Source organism: Miscanthus floridulus, chromosome 7 (assembly GCF_019320115.1).
Source record: "Miscanthus floridulus cultivar M001 chromosome 7, ASM1932011v1, whole genome shotgun sequence".
Taxonomy (NCBI): domain Eukaryota; kingdom Viridiplantae; phylum Streptophyta; class Magnoliopsida; order Poales; family Poaceae; genus Miscanthus; species Miscanthus floridulus.
The window spans coordinates 97758356-97783043 of record NC_089586.1 but is presented as its reverse complement, the minus strand read 5'-3'; the positions used below and the strand labels follow the sequence as shown (position 1 = coordinate 97783043).

The following is a 24688-nucleotide window of genomic DNA, read 5'->3' as shown; positions in this document are numbered from 1 at the left end:
AGCTAGAAGTGCCGGGTCTGTCTGCGGTCGCTGTGGTGGAGCTAAGCTAGAGCCACTGGGCTCTCTATCATGTGGATGAGGTGCCATATGTGGAATCGGCTGATAGTCATCGTCTGAGCTGTCACTAGGGTCGCTCTCGACCTCATCTTCTTATTATGCATAAAGCTCCACCTCTATCTCTATGATGCCTCTGATGATCTCATCCTACTGAGCTGCTATCTCTGGTACCTTGAGGCGACGACTAGGCTAACGAGGTGTCCTTGCATGACTATGACGTAGCATCTGGCTCAAGTCATACTGTGGAAACTTAGTAGTAGCACCTGTCCACTCTACCATTGTCTTTGGGGACTTGTGTATAACTGCCTTTCTGAGTAAGAAATTGATCCAATGAGCATAAGGCAGTTGACAGTGACCTCTAAAGCCCTCTGCTTGTATGTCCTCCATCTCTAAAAGCATCACATCCCAAATTTCAAAGACAGTTTGAGACACCAGGTAATGCACTAGCCACAGCTGAATTCGAGTCAGACCCTCGCGGTAGCCCATCCTCGGAAGCTGAGTCCTCATAATAGCATCAAGAAGCCAAGTAGTAGGTGTAAGGTCACATGGTGTCCTGCTCGACCCCTCACCAAATGGCTCTGTGAAGCATGGTCTGACAAGATCTGTAGGTGGCACAAGTTCGCCATGAGGGCGTCTTGGAGGCTCTATCTATCCATAGCATGTCTCGTGAAGGCGAATAGGTGACTCTGGAATCCTCAGTATCTCTCTGACCCTCAAGCTCTAGAGCCTATAGTCACGCCCTCAGAAAGCAAAATAAATAAACCTATGTCTTGGGTCAATCCACAAGGAGGAGTAGAACTCATGGACCCAAGATGGAACATATCGACTAGTCCATCCAAGGAGATCTAACAAGCCTGGTAGAAAAGAGAGGTGAAGATGGATCTGCTCGCCTACAGCTGCAACTAGAGACTCTAAGGGGTAGACCCGCTGAGATCTAAAAGCAACACCACTGTTGAGATATGCATTATAGAAGTCCTCCTGCAACATAGTGTAGAAGTGCTCTAAGTCACGCTCATCCTGCCTCGACGGAAACCAATCCCTAAACTGTATGAACTATAGCTGCTGCACCTGTCTAGCTATGGCTGCCCTTAGGTCAAGGTGTAGCATGGGAGGCAGACCCTATGGTCTGGGAGGTGGACGAGAGCCCCTCCTCTATGTCTGAGGCCTCGGTGACACCTAAGTGCTAGTGCGACTTGAGCGTCGAAGCTGTGGCTGTGCTGCCTGCTCTGTCTCCTCAACCTACTCTCCCTACTGAGCATTTTTTGTCTGCTCTGCCAACTATGTCTGCTGCTCAGTCATCCCCTAAGTCTGACTCTCCTCTAAAGAGACATGCCGTCCTCCAAGCATGAGAGTCCTGGGTGGACTACCAAGACTAGTCTCAATCCTCTCGATGGTAGCCCTCTAAGCTGGTGATAACTGATCACCTATGCGAATGCCACTCCTAGATCCACCTCTCTCAGCTTGCTCTGAGGCGGCTGCCACTGCTGCTGCCCTCTCTGCCTCAACACCATTGAACTTGAGCTTCTTCTTTGTAGTCTTTTTTGCCTTTCCTTTTTGCTGAGCAGTCAGGTGAGGCGAAGGCTTTGGATCCTCATCGTCGGGATCACCCCTGATGTCCTTGCAATGAGTCATCTCTAAAGCTAACAAGAATCACTGCCACTGATAAGGAACAACTGCTAACTAACACTCGTGAGGCTTGGCCTCAATCCGTACTTGCAGGCTTGGCCCTGAGTTTACTAACAACTGCCAATTCAACCATAAGAGCACCAACTCACTGCACGATGGAATAGATAGGAAATATAAATAATCACTATATTCATCTAGAGGTGAGAAACCCTAAGAAGCAAGCAGTAGATGAGAAATTGAAATTGATAGCTTGCTACCTAAAGAAATCCGATGATCCGGTGACCGACAAGTAAAGGAGAGGATCATGAGGCACCACTCGGGGATTGGCATGGTTATGCCTAGGGCTAGGGTTGCTGGCCCCTAGACAAAAAGCTCGATAGCGTGAGAGGATAGCAACATAGTGACACGATGGCACGATGCAGGCATGGGCACAGGCGTGGTGAGGTAGGTGCGGGCATAGGCATGGCGGTGCGATGCAGGCGGTAGTCATGGGCATGGGTGTAGCGGGCGCGGGCGTGGGCGCGGTGGTGGAGGCGTAGGCGTGGGCGTGGTGATGGAGGCATAGGCGCGAGCGCAACGGTGGTGCGGTGGCATGATGCAGGCGGTGCGGGTGACCTAGGTATGAATGAGGTGAAGACAAAGAAAACTATTCATGGTGGCCCCCGCGTGACAGAGACGAAAAGGAATTTTAGATCCACTCGGATTCAACTGACCGGATGCACCGGTGGCAACGACTGGACGCTGTCACCTAGAGTCTAGTCGACAACAGAGAGGTCCAAAACCCCTCGAGTCACGACCAGATGCGTCTGGTGCCTCATGATCAGACGCACAACAGAGTCTGGTCGATCCTGACATCTTCTTTGTTTGACCGGACGTTAGAGGAACACTGTTTAGCATCTGGTCATCATTTTTTAGCAAATCTTCAAAGTTCTTTCGTGCTACCTTTTCTCAATCTAGTCCCAACTTCAATAAGACACAAATAAACACCAATTGGGATTGATGTGAGAGACCTCTCTCAAGCCCTCAAAATTTTCAAAGTATTTTTCCTTAGGCTATAATTGTTTTTATGAAAATATGCAATAAAATGGGCAAGGAGCACCATGTGACCATACAAGAGGGTTTTATGACCAATAGGAGCTTTAAATGCTCTCCCTATTTGTGGACAAACACAACGGGTGCTCAAAAGTTAACCGAAAAGAAATGACAAAGTAACACACATGCACATGCAATGCAATACTTGAAAGTAAGTCTACTTACTTATCAAGTTTGATCCAAAGTTAAGCTTCTTCACATGCTTTTTGGCGGTCATCTTAACCATGTTAGATAAGCCCTAAATGCATTTCTAAAAAGTAAATGTGTTTTATATCACAATGCAATGCAAGGGACAACACAAGCTCATTTTTTTGTGAAGTTACTCAAATCAAGCACATTTAGCTCATTTCTCAACCGACAAAAAGTAGCCTCATCTAGCGGTTTAGTGAAGATATCTACCAATTGATCCTCAGTCCTTACACCTTCTAGTGATATATCATTTTTAGCAACATAATCTCTAAGAAAATGATGGTGGATATCTATGTGCTTGGTGCGAGAGTGTTGAACTAGATTATTAGCAATCTTTACCGTGCTCTCATTGTCGCACAAGAGAGGTACCTTTTCTAGAACTACACCATAGTCTAGAAGAATTTGCTTCATGTAAATAATTTATGCACAACAAGCACCCACGACAATGTACTTCGCCTTGGTTGGTGGACAATGCCACACTATTTTGTTTCTTAGAGGACAAGACACTAGTGATCTACCAAGCAAATGGCATCCTCCGGATGTGCTTTTTCTATCAATTTTACAACCGGCATAATCCAAAACAGAATAGCCAACTAGTTGGAATCTAGCTCCTTTGGGATACCAAAGACCAATGTTTGGTGTGTGCTTAAGGTACTTAAGGATTCTTTTAATGGCAATCATATGAGCCTCTTTAGGATTAGCTTGAAATCTAGCACACATACACACACTAAATATGATGTCGGGCCTAGATGCGGTCAAATATAATAAACTACCAATCATAGAACGGTAGAGAGTTTGATCAACCGATTTATGTCCCTCATCTTGGTCGAGATATCCATTAGATGGCACTGGTGTCTTGATTGGCTTACATTCATCCATTTTGAACCTTTTGAGAAGTTCCTTGGTATATTTTTCTTGAGAGATAAAAATCCTCTCTCTTATTTGCTTGACTTGAAAACCAAGAAAGAATGTAAGCTCTCCAATCATAGACATCTCAAACTTCTTTGACATCAATTCACCAAACTCTTTGCAATAGTCTTTATTTGATGAGCCAAATATGATATCATCAACATATACTTGACAACTAAAGATCTCTCCATCAAGCTTTTTGGTGAATAGTGTGGTATCGACCTTCCCAATGGTGAAGTCCTTCTCAAAGAGAAAATCCTGAAGGCGCTCATACCAAGCTCTTAGGGCTTGCTTAAGCCCATATAATGCCTTGGACAACCTATAGACATGATTAGGATATCTAGGTTCTTCAAACCCGAGATGTTGATCAACATAGACTAGTTCATTTATGAAACCATTTAAAAATACATTTTAACATCCATTTTATATAATTTTATTTCATGATGCGATGCATATGCAAGGAGGATACAAATGGTGTCGGGTTCATAAACCCAAGGTCCCTCATGGACCGGCTTCCCAGCGAAGGCTCGGCCCAGCAAACGATGTTGTGGACGACAAGCAACTCCTAGGCCGGCCAAGAAACCTAATGACAGGCCAAAAGGAGGATCCAACCTCCGACCGGAAGGCCTCGCTAAGGAGGAACAACGCTCGCTTCCAACTCCAGCCCGCCTCTCTGACCGGAAGGCCTGGCCAAGGAGAAACAGCGCTCGCTTCCGACTCCAACCTGCCTCTTCAACCGAGGATGCACCGAACTCCTGCTTATAGCTCTTCTCTAACTAGCACAGTCGAAGCCGACTGGGACCAACCGACCGAGGACGCCGACTTAGTAAAGACCAGGAAATGGATGGAGCAAGTGAGGCAGGGCACCCAAGTCAACCGCAATATCGAGGACTATACCCTGCACACCCATGGGATAGTAACTGATAGGACATGTCAGAAGGGTGTCCTGCAATCTTCCAGGCATGCCAGAACCCAAGTAGTGTTGTGGGCGCCAACATTTGCCCTACAGTGTTGTGGGCGCCATCAACTCCCGTACCATACAAACGTGGTAAGGCTCCCCCACATGCCTCTGAACATCAATAGTGTTATAGCGCCGTCGTCTACCATACATGGTGAATACGGTAAAACCTCCCATATGCGTCTGACAACAATAGTGTTATGGGTGCCTACCATCATCTTATACCTGATGGCGTGGGCAACAAGACTTAGTTCAACCAACTGGTCGAAGAATCCGAACACCGAGGAGTCCCCAGCGTAGCTAGCGAGCCCCCAGCATAGCTGACGATGAAGCATGGGCAATGAGCAGTCCAACCAACTGGTCGGCGGTGAAGTGAACGCCGAGTAGGAGTGAGTGCCCGATGCTAAGATCTGTGACTCCATCTCACCTGATCCCAAAATGCCTCAAATACGCCCGACGCCAAGATCTACGAGCTCCGTCTTACCCGATCCCTAAACTGCCTTGGCTGCGCCTGACGCCAGGATCCGTGACTCAATCTTGCCTGATCCCAAAATGCCTTGGCTGCGCCCAACACCATCATCTACAAGCTTCGTCTTGCTTGATCCCTAAACTGCCTCAGCTGCGCCCGATGCCAGGATCCACGACTCCATCTCGCCCAATCCCTAAACTACCTCGGCTGCACCCAATGCTAGGATCCGCAAGCTCCATCTCGCCCGATCCCAAAATGCCTCGGCTATGCCCAACGCTAAGATTCGCGAGCTCCATCTTGCCTGATCCCTAAACTGCCTCAGCTACACCCGACGCCAGGATCCCCGAGTCCGTCTCGCCCGGTCCCTAAAAAATGCCTCATGCACACCCGCTGACAAAACCCCACATCCCTAAAATGCCTCGGTTATGCCCGACGCTAGGATCCATTACTCCATCTCGCCTGATCCCAAAATGCCTCAGCTACGCCCGACGCCAGGATCCATGAGCTCCGTCTCACCCGATCCCTAAACTGCCTTGGCTACGCCTGACGCCAGGATCCACGACTCCGTCTCGCCCGATCCCAAAATGCCTCAGCTACGCCCGATGCCAACATTCACAAGCTCTGTCTTGCCTAATCCCTAAACTGCCTCGGCTATGCCCGACACCAGGATCCACGACTCCATCTCGCTCGATCCCTAAACTGCCTTAGCTGTGCCCAACGCTAGGATCTACGACCTCCATCTTGCCCGATCCCAAAATGCCTCGGCTACGTTAGATGCTAGGATCCACGAGCTCCATCTTGCCCAATCCCTAAACTGCCTCGGCTGCGCCCGACGCCAGGATCCACGAGTCTGTCTCGCCTGGTCCCTAAAAAAATGCCTCGTGCACACCCGCTGACAAAGCCCCCCAGGTGATTCTACTCGAATCACTCGGGGGCTCAGGGGCTACACCCATGGGTGCACTCGCACTTACCCGCTGACAAAACAAAACTTTCCCCGCTAGAACCACAAAAAAACCCCTAGACAATTCTACCCGAATCACCCAGGGGCTCAGGGGCTACACCCGCAGGTGCGCTCGCGTGCACCCACCGTCAAAATAAAAAAATCCCTCAGACAATTCTACCTAAATCACCTAGGGGCTCGGGGGCTCCTGTTGGGTTCATAAACCCGGAGTCCCTCATGGACTGGCTTCCCAGCGAAGGCTCGGCCCAGCAGACGATGTTGTGGACGACGCATAACTCCTGGGCTAGCCCAAGAAACCTAACGACAGGCCAAAAGGAGGATCCAATCTCTGGCCGAAAGGCCTCGCTAAGGAGAAACAACGCTCGCTTCCAACTCCAGCCCACCTCTCCGACCGAAAGGCTTGGCCAAGGAGGAACAACACTCGCTTCTGACTCCAACCCGCCTCTTCGACCGGGGATGCACCGAACTCCTGCTTACAGCTCTTCTCCGACTAGCGTAGTCGGAGCCTACTAGGACCAACCGACTAGGGACGCCGGCTCGGTAAAGACCAGGAAATGGACGGAGCAAGTAAGGTAGGGCACCCAAGTCAACCGCTATATCGAGGACTATACCCTACACACCCGCGGGATAGTAACAGACAGGACATGTTAGAAGGGTGTCCTACAATCTTCTAGGCATGCCAAAACCCAAGCAGTGTTGTGGGCACCGACATTTGCCCTATAGTGTTGTGGGTGCCATCAACTCCCATACCATACAAACGTGGTAAGGCTCCCCCCACATACCTCTGAACATCAATAGTGTTGTGGGCGTCATCATCTACCATACATGGTGAATACGGTAAAACCTCCCACATGCGTCTGACAACAACAGTGTTATGGGAGCCTACCATCATCTTATACCTGACGGCGTGGGCAACAAGACTTAGTAGCATGCGTACTCTCTCTCTCTCTCGCACACGCGCGCTTGTAAAGGCCATCCCCTTCATCTATAAAAGGGGATGCGCTCTCTCCCAACAGATAGACCCCTCAGTTCATAACTAAAACAACACACATGATCCGAACGACCAAGGATCCCAATGAACAACAGACGTTCGAACACTTAGCGCACAGCGGAGCTCCCGTCACTCTTGGTCCTTCAGGCCAGGGTCCGACCGGACCTCTTGCACCCCTGTCTTTCTCCCTTCCATTTATAACCCCACAGCAAACTTCAAGCACCTGGGCTCAGAAATAAAGTCACCGACCGACTCAAACTAGACATAGGGCACGTTGCCTAAACCAGTATAAACCCTATGTCATTGAGTGCTAGGCCACATCCGATCACAACGTATAGCAAAACTACAAATATTTACGGGTTGGTCACTTTCTGCACCGACAAATGGCTTCAAGTCTTGCAATCGGTGCAAAGGTCTCTCCAACATCCAACCCTTCAACTTGAGAGAACCCCTTTGCAACTAGTCTTGCCTTGTTCCTCACAACAATGCCTTGATCATCTTGCTTGTTGTGGAACACCCACATTGTTCCAATGACTCTTGCACCTTGTGGTCGCTCTTTAAGTGTCCAAACTTCATTGCGGGTGAAGTTGTTCAACTCTTTATGCATGGCATTTATCCAATCTGGATCTTGAAGAGCTTCTTCTACATTCTTAGGTTCAATGCAACAAACAAATGAGTGATGTTCAATAAATGAAACAAGTTATTGAGAGTGAGTCATTACTTCCTTTGAAGGACTCCCTATGATGAGATCTTATGGATGTGCTTTTAGTAGGGGTGAATTTCTTCTATCAACCACTTGAGAGGGAGGTTGTGGAGCATCAACATCTTGAGCTTATGCCACCATTTGATCATAGGAGACATAAGTATCTTTATTTTCTACTCTCCCATCTTTATCATCATCTTGTGGCACATTTGATGAAGAAGGTGGATCAATCACTTGTACATCATCTTCATCATCTTTGGGCTTGATGTCTCCAACCAGAATGTTCTTCATTGCCTCCCTCAATGGTTCATCACCTACATCATCAAGATTCTCATGTGCTCCTTAGGAGCCGTTAGATTCATCAAATTCCACATCATATGTTTCTTCAACCAAGCCGGTGGCATGATTAAATACTCGATATGCTTTGGACTTTGATGAGTAACCAATAAGAAAACCAATATCACAATGTCTTTGTAGCTTCCTAAGGTGTTGCTGCTTCTTGTAGATATAGCATTTGCAACCAAACACCCGAAAGAATGATACGTCCGGCTTCTTCCCATTGAGCAACTATCGACAGAATATCATCGGCAGTCCTCCGAGGGGAATCCCACGAAGGTAGATTGTTCGGCAAAGATGTGTGTAATCGAGAACAAGAAGGCAACAGAGCCACAAGAGTTAGACAGGTTTGGGCCATCGGCGTGATGTAATACCCTATTCTTGTGGTCTGTTGGATTATATTGGCTATGATATGATGTTGCGTGTGATTAGATGCCTTAGGCTGAGCCTAGGATCCGTATAGGGGATATCGACTAGGGGACCCCTACCCCTCCTTATATGCTCTAGAGGGGTAGGGTTACAAGAAAAGTATCATATTTGGTATTATCTTATTGTAGCCTTGCAGTGCACGCTGAGCAGCAGTCGTGCGCCGTACTGCCTTGATCTTATGGGCTGGGCCACCTCTGATGGTGCAGCCCATGTCCCTTGCCAGTGGGTACCTAGGGTTATACCCCCACAGCTAGTCCCTGAGCGCCTTGTATCCGCTGAGCAACACTGTCTTGAGCTTGTCCGAGCTGTCCAACTTGCTATTGATCATCAGGAATAGTTGTCCGAGCAGTTTCACTAGGAGCTGAGCTGTTGAAGCGAGTATCCGAGCAGTTGAACAGGCATTCGAGCAGTTGAACTGTCATCCGAGCTGTTGTCCGAGCAGTGGGAACGATGTCCGAGTAGTTCAACTATGAACAAGCCTAGACTTACTCCAAGCTGAGGTTTGCCAGAAGGATGTAAGGGGCTCAAGATAAAATTTGAAAATTCTTCCACTTAGGAGAAGTGTATCCACTTAGACTCCGTCAATAAGGAGGGTAAATCAAGAAAAGTGCATTACATTCATCGCTAGGTGAAGTGTAGCCACTTAGTCCCCGAGCCTGCTGGAAGATGAAGAATGATTCTTGTAGTAGGGTCAAAGAAAAGAAGTCTGAAAGCTTGTCGACATCATCTGACATGCGCGTATCAAGACCCCAGACATGCTACCCAAAATCAGCACCCAGATCCAAACAACTATGGAGCAGCTTGATAGCACACTAATGAGACATAGCAATACCTGACCACCAAGGGAGTCCCCAGCTTAGCTAGGCGACTCTTGCATGAAGAATCCGAACACCGAGTAGCCCCCTAGCGTAGCTTGGCGAGCCCCCAACATAGATGACGATGAAGCGCGAGCAACGAGCAGTCCAACCAACTAGTCGGCGGTGAAGTGAACGCCGAGCAGGAGTGAGTGCCGAGCAGTCCGACCAGTTGGTTGGCGGTGAGGTCCGTCCGATAGGTGGTCCAACCACCTAGGGAGTCCCCAGTTTAGCTAGAGATGCTTGCACAAAGAATCCAAATACTGAGGAGTCCCCAACGTAGCTGACGATGAAGCCCATGCGATGAGTAGTCCAACTAGTCGGCAGCGAAGTGAAAGCCGAGCAGGAGTGAGTGCCGAGCAGTCCGACCAGTTGGTTGGCGATGAGGTCCGTCCGATAGGTGGTCCTACCATCTAGATGATGAGCATCTTGTCCAGTCCCTGAGCGTAAGCTCGTCGACCGAGCCATGCCCCTACGAAACAAATGTGTAGAATAGGTAGTATATGATGTAGAAATAAAATATATGAACTCCGGAGAAGAATCAACAATGGTGATGAAATAGCATATGTAGCTAGGCGATCAGTTGGTGTGAACACTTAGTGTTATTCTGAAGATATGTTTATATTTAATATAAACCACCCGACCAATTAGTGTGTAGCTGAGTCTCTAGCCCTAGCTAGCCCATTAACCATGACGCGGAGCGTGGAGCCCGTGTGCGTGTAGGAAGAATAAAGCATTGCTAAGGAGCCGCTGCCGACCACCCATAACACAGAGGACAGATGCTCATGCACGTGTAGGGAGGAGCTGGAGACAGGGTCGTCTCTAGGGACATCCGAGCATCAGCATGACTGTTCGGGGATTTGCCTTAGGATTAGTTGTATGTCATCTTTAAGATGGTATACATAAAAGAAAACTGTTTGGAGAGCAAACATAAAGAAAATAGCTCAGAGAAATATCATGGAGATATATGAAGGTTGGAGAATATTTAAAAAAATATTAAAGCATGACTTAGCTTTAGATAGATTGTCTGGTCGGTGGCGTATGGCGTTATCTGGTCAGCATTGATGATGAGCACCTGACGAGCAGTGAGTTTTCGATCTCTTCTATTCTCGACGGCGGCGAGGCCACGAAGATAGTGGTGACCACTTTATCATGATCCTGGAAGGCGTTATTGTTATGCCTAGGTGGTCGGTGAGCTTCTGGCCAACCTGATCGATGGATGCGATCAGATCATAGTTGTCGATCTGCTTCCTCGGGTAGCGGGGGCGCAGGCGGCGAGTTGTTGGTGAAGATGACCTCGGAGGCGGTTCCTGATATCAGGATCTATCTGTTGTAGGTGTTGGTAGTGGTTGGCTGCAGAATCGAATCTACACCGGCTCGATGATCTCTCTGTCTCCGTCAGCATTGATGACCCTAAGAGATCGATCCGACCAGTAAAGATCTAGCCGGGCTTTGGGGAGGACAAAGAGCCTATAAAATGTACCATCTTGTTCGTCATGGAAACAGGCACGCACACCCCTACCTGGTGCGCTCAACTGTCGACAAATATCAGTCGGCAGTCCTCCAGAGGGGTATCCCACTAAGGTAGATTGATCGGTAGAGGTGCGCGTAATCAAGAACAAGAAAGGCAACAGAGTCACAAGAGTTAGAAAGGTTTGAACCATCAGCGCGACGTAATACCCTACTTCTGTGGTCTATTGGATTGTATTGGCTATGAATATGATGTTGCAGTGTGATTAGATGCCTTAGGCTGAAGCCTAGGATCTATATGGGGATATTGACTAGGGGACCCCTGCCCCTCCTTATATGCTCTGGAGGGGTAGGGTTATAAGGAAAGTATCCTATTTTGTATTATCTTATTGTAGGCTTGCGGTGCACACCGAGCAGCGCCGTGCACCGTACGTCTTGATCTTAGTAGGGCTGGGGCACCTCTGATGATGCGGCCCATGTCCCTTGCCATGGGTACTTAGGGGTTATACCCCCACAGCAACTCATAAGGGGTCTTGCCAAGAAACTTTTAAAGAAATAGGATGATTAGATGCATAACATGCGGTGTTGATAGCTTCCGCCCATAGAGCTTTGGGTGTATTGTACTCATCAAGCATTATTCTTGCAAGGGTGATAAGTAGTCTGGTTCTTTCTCTTTACTATACTATTTTGTTGAGGAGTGTATGTTGCGGAGACCTCATGCTTGATTCCTACTTCATCACAATATACTTCAATGTTTGTGTTGTCAAATTCTTTTCTATTATCACTTTTTATCTTCTTGAGCTTTACTTTAAATTCATTTTGTGCTCTCTTGACAAACTTCTTGAAATATACAGCCAGTTCGGTCTTGTCATGAAGGAAGAACACCCAAGTATATCTAGAGTAGTCATCAACTATCACAAGACAATAGAGATTTCCTCCTAAACTCTTGTAAGTTGTTGGTCCAAATAGATCCATGCAAAAAAGCTCTAGTACTCTTGTTGTTGACATGTAAGCTTTTGTTGGATGAGTATTTGCAACTTGCTTGCCGGCTTGACATGCACTACAAAGCTTGTCTTTCTCAAATTTCACATCCTTCAAACATCTCACCATTTCATTCTTCATTAGCTTCTTAAGTGAGCTCATCCCAACATGTGTAAGTCTTCTATGCCATAGCTACACAAGTGATGTTTTGGTGAATAAGCATGTCTTTAAGTTTACATCTTCGGAGGTGAAATCCACTAGATATAGGTTGTTGTGTCTAAAACCCTTGAATATAACTTGATCGTCATCTTTCTTTGACACAACCACTTCATTCTCGGTAAACAAACATTGAAAGCCAAGATCACACAATTGACCATCATGGCCTACATGCCGGAGATCTGTTGGGGCTCCGTAGCCGTCGATGACAGTTTTCTGGCCGGGGATTGGAACCAGCGGCGAGATCTCCCGAGTCCCAGCCTCCTTCCTTCGATCCACAGCAAGGGGAACTCGTAAGGAGTCCACCCACTGTAGCTCGCAGTGGCAGACACGTGCGGAGACGACGGCCTACTGGGGGCAGTGGATCTGGGGGCAAACTACTCCGATCTAAGGGCGGCAGACTTGGGGGTGGTGGGCCTGTGGGTGGCGGGCGGCAGCGGACCTGGAGGCGGCGGCGGCGGTGGAGAGCCTCAGATGGAACCTTCTTCCTCTCTAGCAGCATCGTCCATGGCTGATGAGCAGGTTCGGTCCTCCAGCGACGCAGGGCGGAGCCGCGGAGGGCGTTGCTTTGCCGGCGCCGGCAGCGTGGGCGCACAGGCGGCGTGGGCGCACAGGCTGCGTCCCTGCGCGACCACGCGGGACGAGGCGCGGCAGTGCGGCGCTTAGGTTTGGCAGGCAAGTGGGCTACGTCGCGGCGGCTATGATGAGGGTCTTATCATTGGGCTGACAAAATGTATTGGTAAACTTATATACAAATTCCTTTATATAAGGAATAATCCATTGCTAAGGAGTACAAGACTGCACCACAAGGTACGCCGTGGCCCACCTGGCATACCGCATGGGTCCGCCCCTGATGCATCGGACCATGCAATAGGGTACTCGCCAACGTCGTCACCAGTTATGCGCAGCGCGTCCCACACGACCTGGGATGCATCGATGATGTTGGGATGGCACGGCGGCTGGTAGCCGTGCAGGGAGTCGCACTCGTCCACGACCTTGGCGAGCACGGACCTGCCCTTGGCCCTAATCCGTATGTGTTCCCGTAGCGCTTGCCCTCGGCGTACCACCCCGTGGAGAGCGCCACGACGCGCTCTGAGTTCCTGTGAAACTTACCGTCGCACTCCAACGAGTCACCGCCCTCTGTGAAGTTGTTGAGCGTCATGATCACCTTGGTGCGCCCCCCCCCCGACCCCGAGACCACCGGCAGCAGCGCCGGATTCAACGGTGTGGCGGGGGGGGGGGGGGGCTCGAGACCCCTACCGACACCGGAGCCCTGGAGTCCTTATGAATTTTTAGGGAAAGTTCTATCGTGTAGGTGGGGCTGAGACTTAAGATCGAGCAGCAGTTAAAGGTATATTGCTGTCGCACTTTTGTTCAGCCCCTAAAATTTTTTGTCAATCCGCCACTGACCGGCGGCGAGCACCGGTACGTCTTGTAGGAGTGCCCGGCCTCGCAGCAGTCCTCGCAGGAGTGGTTCTGGGTCGGCTGTAGCGTGCCGACCGGCTGGCACTCGACGTCGTCGGCGAGGTTGTGGCGCTGAGCAGGGTCGCCGCCGCGGCAGAGGCTCGGGAAGGCGACTAGCACGAGGCCTGCTAGCGCGAGCACGAGGAAATTGATGGTGATCGACGTCTCGCGATCCGTCTGTTTGTGGGCGGCTGTGGTCACGGTCAGGCGGCCTGCGGCAATATTTTATGGCGTGGGAGCGTGCGGCCAAGCTACGTACATCGGTAAATGCTTCCACATCGGTACAGGCTATGTACATCGGCCAGGCTACGTGTTTGGCTCCCGCCGAAACCGCACAAGCCACAGCTGTGGCCGCGCCACCGGCAGCCAGGATCTACGCTACGCCCCAAGTACACCCAGTTCGAGTTCATCCTCGTGTTCGGCAGACAGTGGACACTGGACAGAAGGGGCACCGCCGCGCCCGGAGACTGTTGGGTGGTCTAGTCACATCCCGGCCGGCAGTCCGGCACAGAAGAGAAGAAGGAAAGAAGCCCGCGAGGAATCAGATTCGCTCTATCCGGCCATCGTCGTCAAGTCTGCCGATCATCAGATCCTGCAAAGCACACGCCAGTACGGCAGAGGGGAAGCGAGGGCTCTCGGTGCTCCGACCAAGGAGGGCTCTCAGTACGCAGGCCAAGATGAGGGAGGCCTTCTCGGTGCTCATGGCTGAAACCGCGTTAAAGGCAGCGAAGCTGCTGCAATTCACATAGGTCAACTACAGTGTAGTACTGTATCTCAGAATACTGAAGGCCTCGTTTGGAATGGATTCGGACAGCTGCGATTCCCGCTATAGGGCACTGTTTACTGGAGCCGGATTTCTCTCTCCTCTCTCTTTCCCTCTCACCGAGCTAGTTGGAGTAGGGAAACTAATTTTTTTTACTATACCAGCTTCAATTGGCTCTGCGAGAAGGTCAGGGAGGAGAGAGAAATCTAGTTCCAATGAACAATGTGTCACAGTGGAATGGCAGGTGGGAGCCGAAGCTTTCCAAATCCGTGCCAAACGCCCCTGAAGTAGTACTAGTGAAGTACCTTTACTCCTGACTACACGTAAGAGCAACCCTAATATTCCTCAAAAGCAGTCCATAGTGAGACCAATCCATAGCAAAAAAAAAAAAAAAAAAAAAAAGTACCCTTAAGGTTATGGACTATCCATAGAGAATAAAAAATGTTATCTTTTCTTGCTCCTCCCTCTCTTTCTTGATCTTATATAGGATTGTAGAGATGAATATTTTTTTTATTAGATGAGACCTATCATATAGACTACTTGTTGACTGAAACATTATGAAAACAAAATAATAGTTATGAACTGCTTAAGTAGGTCCTATATATATGGACTATTACATTGTGGTTTGCTCTAATGCTTCCACACCGGTGACTCTCGAACCAATGCTAATAGATTTCTGCCTCCTAAACAGTGGAGTTCAGCATCAGGTCTTGACCGACTGCAACCTGACCGCAAAATCTTTAGCTTCACAGACTAAAACCGTTAAATGGCAGTCTTCCTCCTAAGCCCGTGTTTAGTTCCAAAATAACTTCCCAAAAAGTGCTACAGTACCTATCACATCGAATCTTGTGATACGTGCATGGAGTATTAAATGTAGACGAAAAAAAACTAATTACACAGTTTGGTGGAAAATTGCGAGACGAACGTTTTGAGCCTAATTAGTCTATGATTGAACACTAATTGCTAAATAAAAACGAAAGTGCTACGGTAGCCAAATTTCAAAATTCCCTCCAACTAAACAGGCGCTAATTTTTCCTGTGCTCATTTACATCATCACCATCTTTGTCCTGTCCAAAATGCTCTCTTGTTTGTAAACTCTGATCTTCATATAAACTATTTCCAATCGATTTCAAACAGAGTTTTTGCAACTGCCTCTATCTTAATGCTGATGAAATGAGACAGTTTCAAGGACGGTTCGCAATTAGGGACGAAGCCAGCGGTGGGGCTAGGGGGGCATCAGCCCCCTACCCATCCTGAGCACGTGGAGTTCCTCTAAGTTTTTCCTTAAAATTTTATGCATACATGTAATAGGTAGGAGGAGCTGAGGTTAAGAGAAGATAAAAAAGCCTCTATTCTTTTGTTCAGCCCCTCCTAAATTTTTTTCTGGCTTCGTCACTGTTTGCAATTATCCTTGAAAATAAATTTCTAGGAGAGCGCCACGTTACGAACCGCACATGAAAAATGCATTCAAAAGAATCACAAAACAAATACATGGCCACGCTCAAAAAGTAAAAAAAAAAATCCTTCACACCCAAGTAGCCATCGCAAGATCTCACGCCACAAATCATATGGGGCGTGATTGGTTGCTCCGAGGTCGGCTTGCCGGAATGGAGTGTCTGTCCACGCTCTTTCCAGCCATGATGAGACTATGCACTTTGTTGTGTTTGGTTGTCTTTGTTGTTGGTCCAGTACGAGACGATGTCGTGTTTTGTTATATGCATGCATCAAAGTTTTGGGTGTCTGACACATAGGCCCCTGCACCATTCGTGAATGAAGCCATCCTGGCTCGCGAGGGAAGTGAAAATCGAGAAGATGGAGGCGAGCGGGATGAAAGAGGGCAGAGGTATGAGACGAACAGGCAAAACATACGAGGAGGGAAACCAAATACGGCCATAGTGCACCGAGCGATGCCGAATGGGCCTTTGGGTGGCCTGAGTGGGGCAACCAAACACGCCCATGGTTTTCCGTGGTGTCCGTGCATTCTTGAGGATTCAAACCCACCATTAGGGGATGTTTTTTTTCTATTAACTTTTCTAAATCTTATAGGTTATGCTTGGTTGCTTGCATTAGTTTGTATCCGGACTTGCTCAGTGCAAGTTTGCAAGTTACTCGTGTCTAATTGCCTGCAAAAACCCTCAAGCAAGATTGCACAATCCTCATAGCAATCCCATGACTGCATTAGTTCATACTTCATATGTCAGATTTCGTCATATTGAACAATGCAAATTTGCCCGAGCAAATGAGCACATAAAAATGAAATATCCTCACTTGCCCATGAACCCCGTCTCTACTAGAACATGAAGGCAAAGCTACATACAAGCAAGGCGATGAGGGTGCATCCATGCTAAAAAAACAGTAATTATGATAAAAAAAATATTCATCATATACACACCTCGTGGTAAAATCTTTGGCCCCGTTTTGGTAGGGTTCCCACCACCACCAGCTCCAGCTTCTCTGGCTCTGTGAGAGGAGGAGAGAGAGGAGAGAAGAGAGAAAAAAAACTCCTGTGAACAGTGCAAACTAAGATGAGCCCACGTTGACGGGGGGCAAGTCTCGGCCCGCATCCCATCCGCGCTCCCCGTGCTCTTATGGGCTGGGCTACGGCCTACGGGCGCTGCGGAAGCTGATTCGACAGGCTACGCCGGCCTATCTATGGTTTGCGAAAGCCCAAAGCCCATAATCTGCCCATGCTAACGACACGAACGACGCGCTAGTCCAGTGCTTGACTGTACTCCATTTACAAACAGCAAAGCCGCAGAGGGTTCCAAGGCCTCGTTTAGTTTCACCGAGTCGGCGCCGGCTGAATTCCTGTATCAACATTGTAGCTACAGTACGTTTTGTTTTTATTTGGCAATAATTGTCCAATCGTTGACTAATTAGGCTCAAAACGTTCGTCTCGCAAAGTACAACCAAACTGTGCAATTAGTTTTTGATTTCGTCAATATTTAGTACTCCATGCATGTACCGCAAGTTTGATGTAACGAGGAATCTTCTTTTTGCATAGTGTCAAAGTTTGGAATTTGAGGTGAACTAAACACCCCCCAAGTGTCACAACTCACAACGCGAACGCGCAAGAAATCCAAAATCGCCGGCCGAAGCAAGCAATGCAGGAACAAATCTACTCCCTCCGTCCCAGAATATCAGTCGTTTAGGAGTTCAAATTTTCCCTGAAAGATTGTCGTTCTCTACTCCCAACGTAGCATCGTACTAGTCTCAGTGCCTAGCCACTTAGGTGCACCAGTCTTTGCCCCCTCCACGGTCTATTAGGGCGAGTTTAGTTCCCAAAATGTTTTGGGTTTGGCAACTGTTTGGATACTGTAGCACTTTCGTTTGTATTTGTTAATTAGTATCTAATTATGGATTAATTAGGTTTGAAAGTTTCGTCTCACGATTTCTCACCTAATTGTACAATTAGGTTTTTTTTCGTCTACATTTAGTACTCCATGCATGTGCCGCAAGATTCGATGTGACACTTTGGGGTGAAAATTTTTAGGAACTAAACATGCCCTTAGTTTAATGATAAATGTTTCGTGCAAGCGTGGCCATTCGAGTACACAGGTAGCATAAGCAGTTAATGCATCCGCTCAATGAGTACAAGCGTAGGGGCATGCAGGTCATTGCACTACAATATGACACACCATTTTACGACACACACACACACACATATATATATATATATATATATATATATATATTATACTAAAAGTCCATATATATGTTGGTGGAGTCTATACCAACGCAACAATAGTGTTGCAAGGGTTATATATATATATATATATATATATATATATATATATATATATATATATATATATATATATATATATGCGTTGGTAACACCTAGGAATAACCGTTGCAAACTTGCAACGGATATTTATAAGATATGGCAACGCTTATATGTGTTTGTACCAATCACGAATGAATGACTTCTATAGTTTGCAGCAACATATAGATTTGGATTGCTGCAACACCTATATGCGTAGCTAGGAATAAACCACCAATAAACAATATTGGAAATTATTTCAATTTGGGGCCAAATAAAGAGATCACGCACATGCAATTTAATTGGGAAATTAGAGACCATCTCACACATGAGAAATAACAAACAGTAAGTCATATATTAAAAGCAATTTTTGCATTACAATAAGTACCATCCACGTAATCCATGGAATATTTTTTTTTTGTTCAGAACACATATCCACACATGGAAATAAAATATAAAACACAAAGAAGTCCTATAGAATGCCACCAACTGTCTAGCCTTCCATTCTCATGTCCATCCCTCCATTCTCAAATTTAGTCTATCTCATCCATTTATCTTCTCGAGCTACAATGAAAATTGGAGTATGTTAATGCGACATTTAGGATAAATAAAATTTAATGGGGCAACAGGATAACACCAGTACAAATGTTGAAGGCCACTGCTATAGAAGCTCCAGGTTACATCTCCAATAACCTTGTAATTCTTGTATGGTCGTACCAATGGTTCATCTTGTGCCAATGCAATACTAACACGCACCATCAAAAATTCTTTGCCTAGCTGAACACCCTCAATTTTCTGTGTTGGATCACAACTTATTACTGTAGCAAAGGCAACATCCTTGCTTTGGTTTTTCATGCTCATTAAAAATACTTTTGTGCCAACCTAGTTCACATATAAAATTGTGTGAATAAATAAGAACACAATGGAAACATAGTACAAACATTAATTAGACACTCATACCTTCAATGAATTAGCAGCCGGCAAATTTTTAGTACCATTGCTGATATTTCTGCAAAATTATATTACGTGGAATATTAGTTTGTAGTTACATGAATTGTTAGGAAATAGGAAATAGAAATTCTTTTTGGAAGATGTGTCTTATACATTAGCAAGTACAGCTGCACTAGCTCCTGTTGACATCTTCTTATTCTGTGGAGCAGATAAAAAGTCACAGCAAGTTAGCTAATAATTGAAATTTGCATATAACATCAATATATTGCTAAGAGATTATTTACCTGGAAATAAGATGCTTCATGATTTGAGCAATTGGAAGATATTTCCTGGTCCACAACCTTTAATATATGCTAGTTTGATTACAACACTCTGGTCATCAATTTAATAAAATTCATATAACAAAATAAATGACACTGATCACCTTGGCTGTAGTATACTTGTTTTTGTCCAATCTTATATCATTTTGGTTTGATTTGGCCTATAATAAAATAAAATAGTAGTCAATCTCTGCAAAGTATATGCTGCTAGAAATAAGTATATGAATTTTTTTCTCGAACAGAAATAAGTATATGAATTAACCTTATGTGCAGCAGAAACTTTATTGGCTTGTACTTTTTTCATGATGGGCATTAGCTTCCTTGCTCTACAGTTAGATACAACAAACAATCAGAATAGGTGACTTTCATTACTATACAATGGTAATGAAATAAAATTGAATTATTGAACCATAAGTCTAGTATAAATGAATTTGCATGTTATGTCAAGATGTACTAAAATCTCTTTTTCTAGAATGACACACAAGTCAGGAGATTTGAAAGCAATAGATGTAGCATTGGTATCCACAAATACAAACATAATGAATTGCTTTTCATCCATGTTAAGTTATGTGCACTAACCTTATCTTCAGGTAGAATAATATTTGTAGTGTGTCCGCTCAACATTAGTAGTTTGCTCCCTCTGTAATGGAAAAGAATAACTAAATTTTCTTTACACAAATCTGGTTGGAGAATCATGCCCATTCAGTTATACCGTTATACAATTCAATTGATCAACCATGCCAAATTCTTCACTTCGAGGATCACTATATACTCGCTATTGAGAGACAAAAGATAATACATTCAGAACTAATTATTCAAAAAAATAATTTTACATAAAAGATTATGTTCTGTTAATGCTCCATAGAGACACATACTTTTCGTTTCGAATTTGGCACATCAGTAGAAAAGCCATCTTGCAATGGAACATCTAAACATTCCTGTGACAAGAAATCAAAATTTTAGTACATAAAAATGATTACTGTAGAGGTTCTGTAAATTTACCTATTGGATATGTCTTTGTTCCAAGATTTTTGTCTTCTATTGTAATTCTAGTATTGTAGCATCTTGATTTTGGACTTGACGTCCAAACTTTTCCATTTGAAGTCTTAGAGATACAACATCTTCACTCGATTTGTCATCCAACGAAGTCATATTTATATTCTTAAGGCGCTTTGAAGTTGACAGGTCAAAAACTTGATTTGGATTTGGAACGAAGTCCCAAGCCATGCACATGACCAGGCTTCTCTTCTCCTAGTACTCTATTTAGTGCATCTCCTCTCCATGCAACCTTTCCTTGACTAGTGTCTGCTAAATCTGGTTGCTGCCCTATGAGTTTCTTCAAATCATCCTGTACATAGCCATAATATGAATCAAATAAATTTGTAAAGGTAGTAGAATAAAAAACAAAGTTGAGCATTCATAATTAAATTACCACATGTGCATTCGTGTCCTTCTCGCTTTTAGTCTTGTAGTGTATGAATATACAAAACAGCCCTAGTGAGGGTATTTCTTTTCAGGATCTTTTTCCTTCTGTTGAACATGAAAATTAATATCAAGGACATGATAATTATTATATCATATATATGAATGCAGCCAGAGGATGTACACACAATTAGAGTGGCAAGAATATTACCCACTCCTCTCTATTTCGAGCAAAACTCTTTGTTCCAGCAGTATGGGTTGACTTCTTCTTTGTACAGTTTATCCTATTTGCCTCACTTATATCCTAGTCCCAAAATAACAAAATACAAAGAAAAGCATTTAAGTTATGCAGAATTTTTGGAAATTTAGTATGCATTGAGAACCACATAAATCGAACAATATGTAGGTACCTGTGATTTCTGGGTCATCCTAGTTATTGACAAGTGCAACCCACTGGTCAGCAATTACACCGGGTGGCACATTGTTGCAATTAGTTTCCATGCTCTTGTGCACATCAAAATAAATTGATTTTAGATTTGACTTGTGTTGCCTCCATCTCTCTCCGAGGGTTCGCAGTATCCATTTTTCCATGCATAAAGGGTAAAGAAATCTCATCTGCACACCAATAGCAGAAGGCATATGGTTAAAAATTATAAGTTAGATATTAAAATTTAGCGAATAATATTATCGCATAACCACCAGAATTGCATACCTTTACTTGCTTAAGTATATCCTTCTTATTTTTTTCTTCGTTGGTGTTTCTTTCTTTCTTTCCTATTAGAAGTCTCCAGTCCTTGTAGCTCAAGCTACACAAGCACCCATTTCTAGCCACCGTGCCAAGAAATTTTCCTAGAAATCCAGCTTCTACTCCAATTGGCTGCTCAAGTTCATTACATGCAACCACAATTCTATGACCTTTAGGAAGGTTCCAAATATCTTTCAGTTTGGTCCTCCCACAGCTTTACTCTATCCTTCAATTTCATCTAGCCAACAGTACATTGCAAAAAATAAATATTCACTGAGAAAAATTACAGGAAATCAGTTTATGTTAATTAGAATTGTAGGTTATGAGTTACCTTGGACATTAACCTCACTGTCAATCTGGTCTCCTCCAGCACTAGTATGAACTTCAGATGCTTGCAACATTTTGTTGAGGGCTCTCTTGCCTAGTATCTTGCTCTAACATATATTCATCATTACTTTGAATTGTGCGCTTTCTTGTAGTCACCATGTCGGCTGCACAACATCATCAAAGACATAGTAAATATAATAAACAATATGTAATCTTTTTATTAAACAACTAGATATTTGTATTAGACTATCAAGATTGTATTTATTACGTCACATACCATGGTGGGGTTGGATATGCTAATCTTGGATGAAAATAAATCATTGATAACTAACATGACTTAGAATATTTGTCCTTGAATAATCAAATATACATAGAAAAGTAAATTATATGTTCATTCTAATACCTTTATTTTTTTGGTTTAGATTTGGATGGTTCTTTGTTGGACTTGGTAGGCGCTAAGTGGCCAGTCTCTGCCTCGTCACAAACAAATTAACCGTCTTTTCGCTCTCACACTCATTGAGCATTTCCATCACATCAGAATCTTGTTCTATTACAACCAAGCTATCTGTTCTCTTGTAGTATAGATAGTCGACTGATGTGTACCCAGAACCCTCGATCAGATCAATCAAGTTGAAAAAGCATATCTCATCTCTATCCATTTCCCTTTGCACATGTTTATGTCCTTCAGCTTTCCCATCGCATTCCAGATTTATGGTCCAATTATCCACCGCCATGGTAGCACAATCTAAATAAAATTTAGCACCAATAGGAAAAAAAGAATAAAGCATAGGATAATTCACAAAGAATAGGCCTAGAAGTTTTTTTCCCTCCCTGGAACCATGAAATGGGATCCCCATTCAAAAGTCTGTTAAATCCAGCATCCTATCTTCCCAGCAGAATTGCCGTTTCCAATTTCTAGCTCCTATATATTATAATATAAACAAGGGAGAAAGAACTCAATCTGAAAAAACAGTTGAAACATATGCATTATGCAACTTCAACAGTTTCATTCACATGCTCCTTACCTCTATCTAATTAAAGTTTCAAATGCATATACAACCTATGATGCTCTTATCAGATGGCAACAACCATATTATCGTCTCGGCATCACTTATATATGAGTCTGTCAGCCATCTAACTGCATTGGCTATAAGCGCAAATCCTATCAGTTCAGGTGACATTCTCCCTTTGAATTGTATAGCAGCCGTAATTCTCCCTGGAGCTACTCTTTTTGTGGATTCACTAATCGACCATAGAAACTGTATCAGTAATTAACAAAGAATACTGATCCCTCAGTCTTGGGTTGTGGCTTAAACAAACTGATCGATACACTGGGCATTCAGACAGGCTCAGAGGCCGGAGGAGGGGGCGGTGGCCCATAGAATCCTTCGTGACGCGCGCTGTTCAGGGGCGGTGGCCGGTTGATGGCTGTGGCCTGCGGCATGGCGCCCTCATTGCAAGTAACGGAACAAGAGAGAGAGAGAGAGAGAGAGAGAGAGAGAGAGAGAGAGAGAGAGAGAGAGAGAGAGAGAGAGAGAGAGAGAGAGAGAGAGAGAGAGGGCCAGGGCCAGGGCTAGGCATCTGTGGGCACTTGGGCGGGTGACAGGGTTTGTTCAGCGTACCTGCAACTTGGTCGGGGAATGATGGTGACCGGGACGAGGCCGCGGATGCCGCCGCCGTTGATGGAGCCTTGCTTCCGATGGCGAAGATAACGCTATGGCCGGAGATGAACCAGAGGGAAGGGAGCCACCGCCGCGCCGACCTAGGAGCTTCGGTCAGTTGGAGGGAATGAGGATTGAGGAGGGCCTTCGAGTTTTTATTCGCTAGATTAGATTAGAGCGGCAACTGTTACGGAGCGGCAAATGGATTTCTGGAGGGAAAATTTGGTCGGATAATTCCAGTCAATGTTTTAAGGAGGGAAACTAATATTCCACGCCTCTCGATTCTGGATTTCTAGTGCTTATATATCTAAAAAAATATATCTAAAATATACTATAAGATTTCGCTATCTAAAAGAACATTTGATGGACATCCTGTACGGTCCTTATATCTAAAAAATATACTACTAGATTTCGCTATCTAAGAGTTACTTCTATGAGTAATGACTACGTATATTGGTTTTGTGATAGTATTAATAATATGTACCAAATTAGTCTATTTTAAAGTAATGACTAATGGCATCAATTTAATGTGGCCAATTATATTACTTTCTATTAATAAGATAAATATTAATGAAAATAGTTTCTTGGTACTTGGCATTCTACTTAAAAGTAAATAATAAGGGAGTTGCTATATTTCGGGTGCTTGAATCTATGTTCATCTAGTTTTGAAATGAGTATTCGGGACCGTAATGAATTCAAATGAAAAAGTCGTCAACTATAAAGTTGCATAACTTCTCGAGATCTACAACTTTTGTTTTGGTCATTTCTCCATCTGAGGTTGTTTGAAAATTTGAATTTCAAATGTGAGGAAATTCATGTGATTTTTTCTAGGATAGATGATTTCAAATGAAAAAAGTCAGTCAACTATAAAGTTGCATAACTTCTCGAGATCTACAACTTTTGTTTCGGTCATTTGTCCATCCGAGGTTGTTTGGAAAATTCGAATTTCAAATGTGAGAATTTATACATAATTTTTGAATGATAGATGATTTCAAATGAAAAAGTTGTCAACTATAAAATTGCATAACTTT

General features: G+C 44.9%; 2 pseudogenes; both read right to left on the bottom strand.

Moving 5' to 3' along the window:
* Window positions 1-1458: 1458 nt before the first annotated feature.
* On the bottom strand, window positions 1459-14115 carry LOC136465929 (putative ripening-related protein 2; annotated as a pseudogene).
* Window positions 14116-18774: 4659 nt separating this feature from the next.
* Window positions 18775-22155, bottom strand: LOC136465928 (uncharacterized; annotated as a pseudogene).
* Between the last annotated feature and the right edge of the window lie 2533 nt (window positions 22156-24688).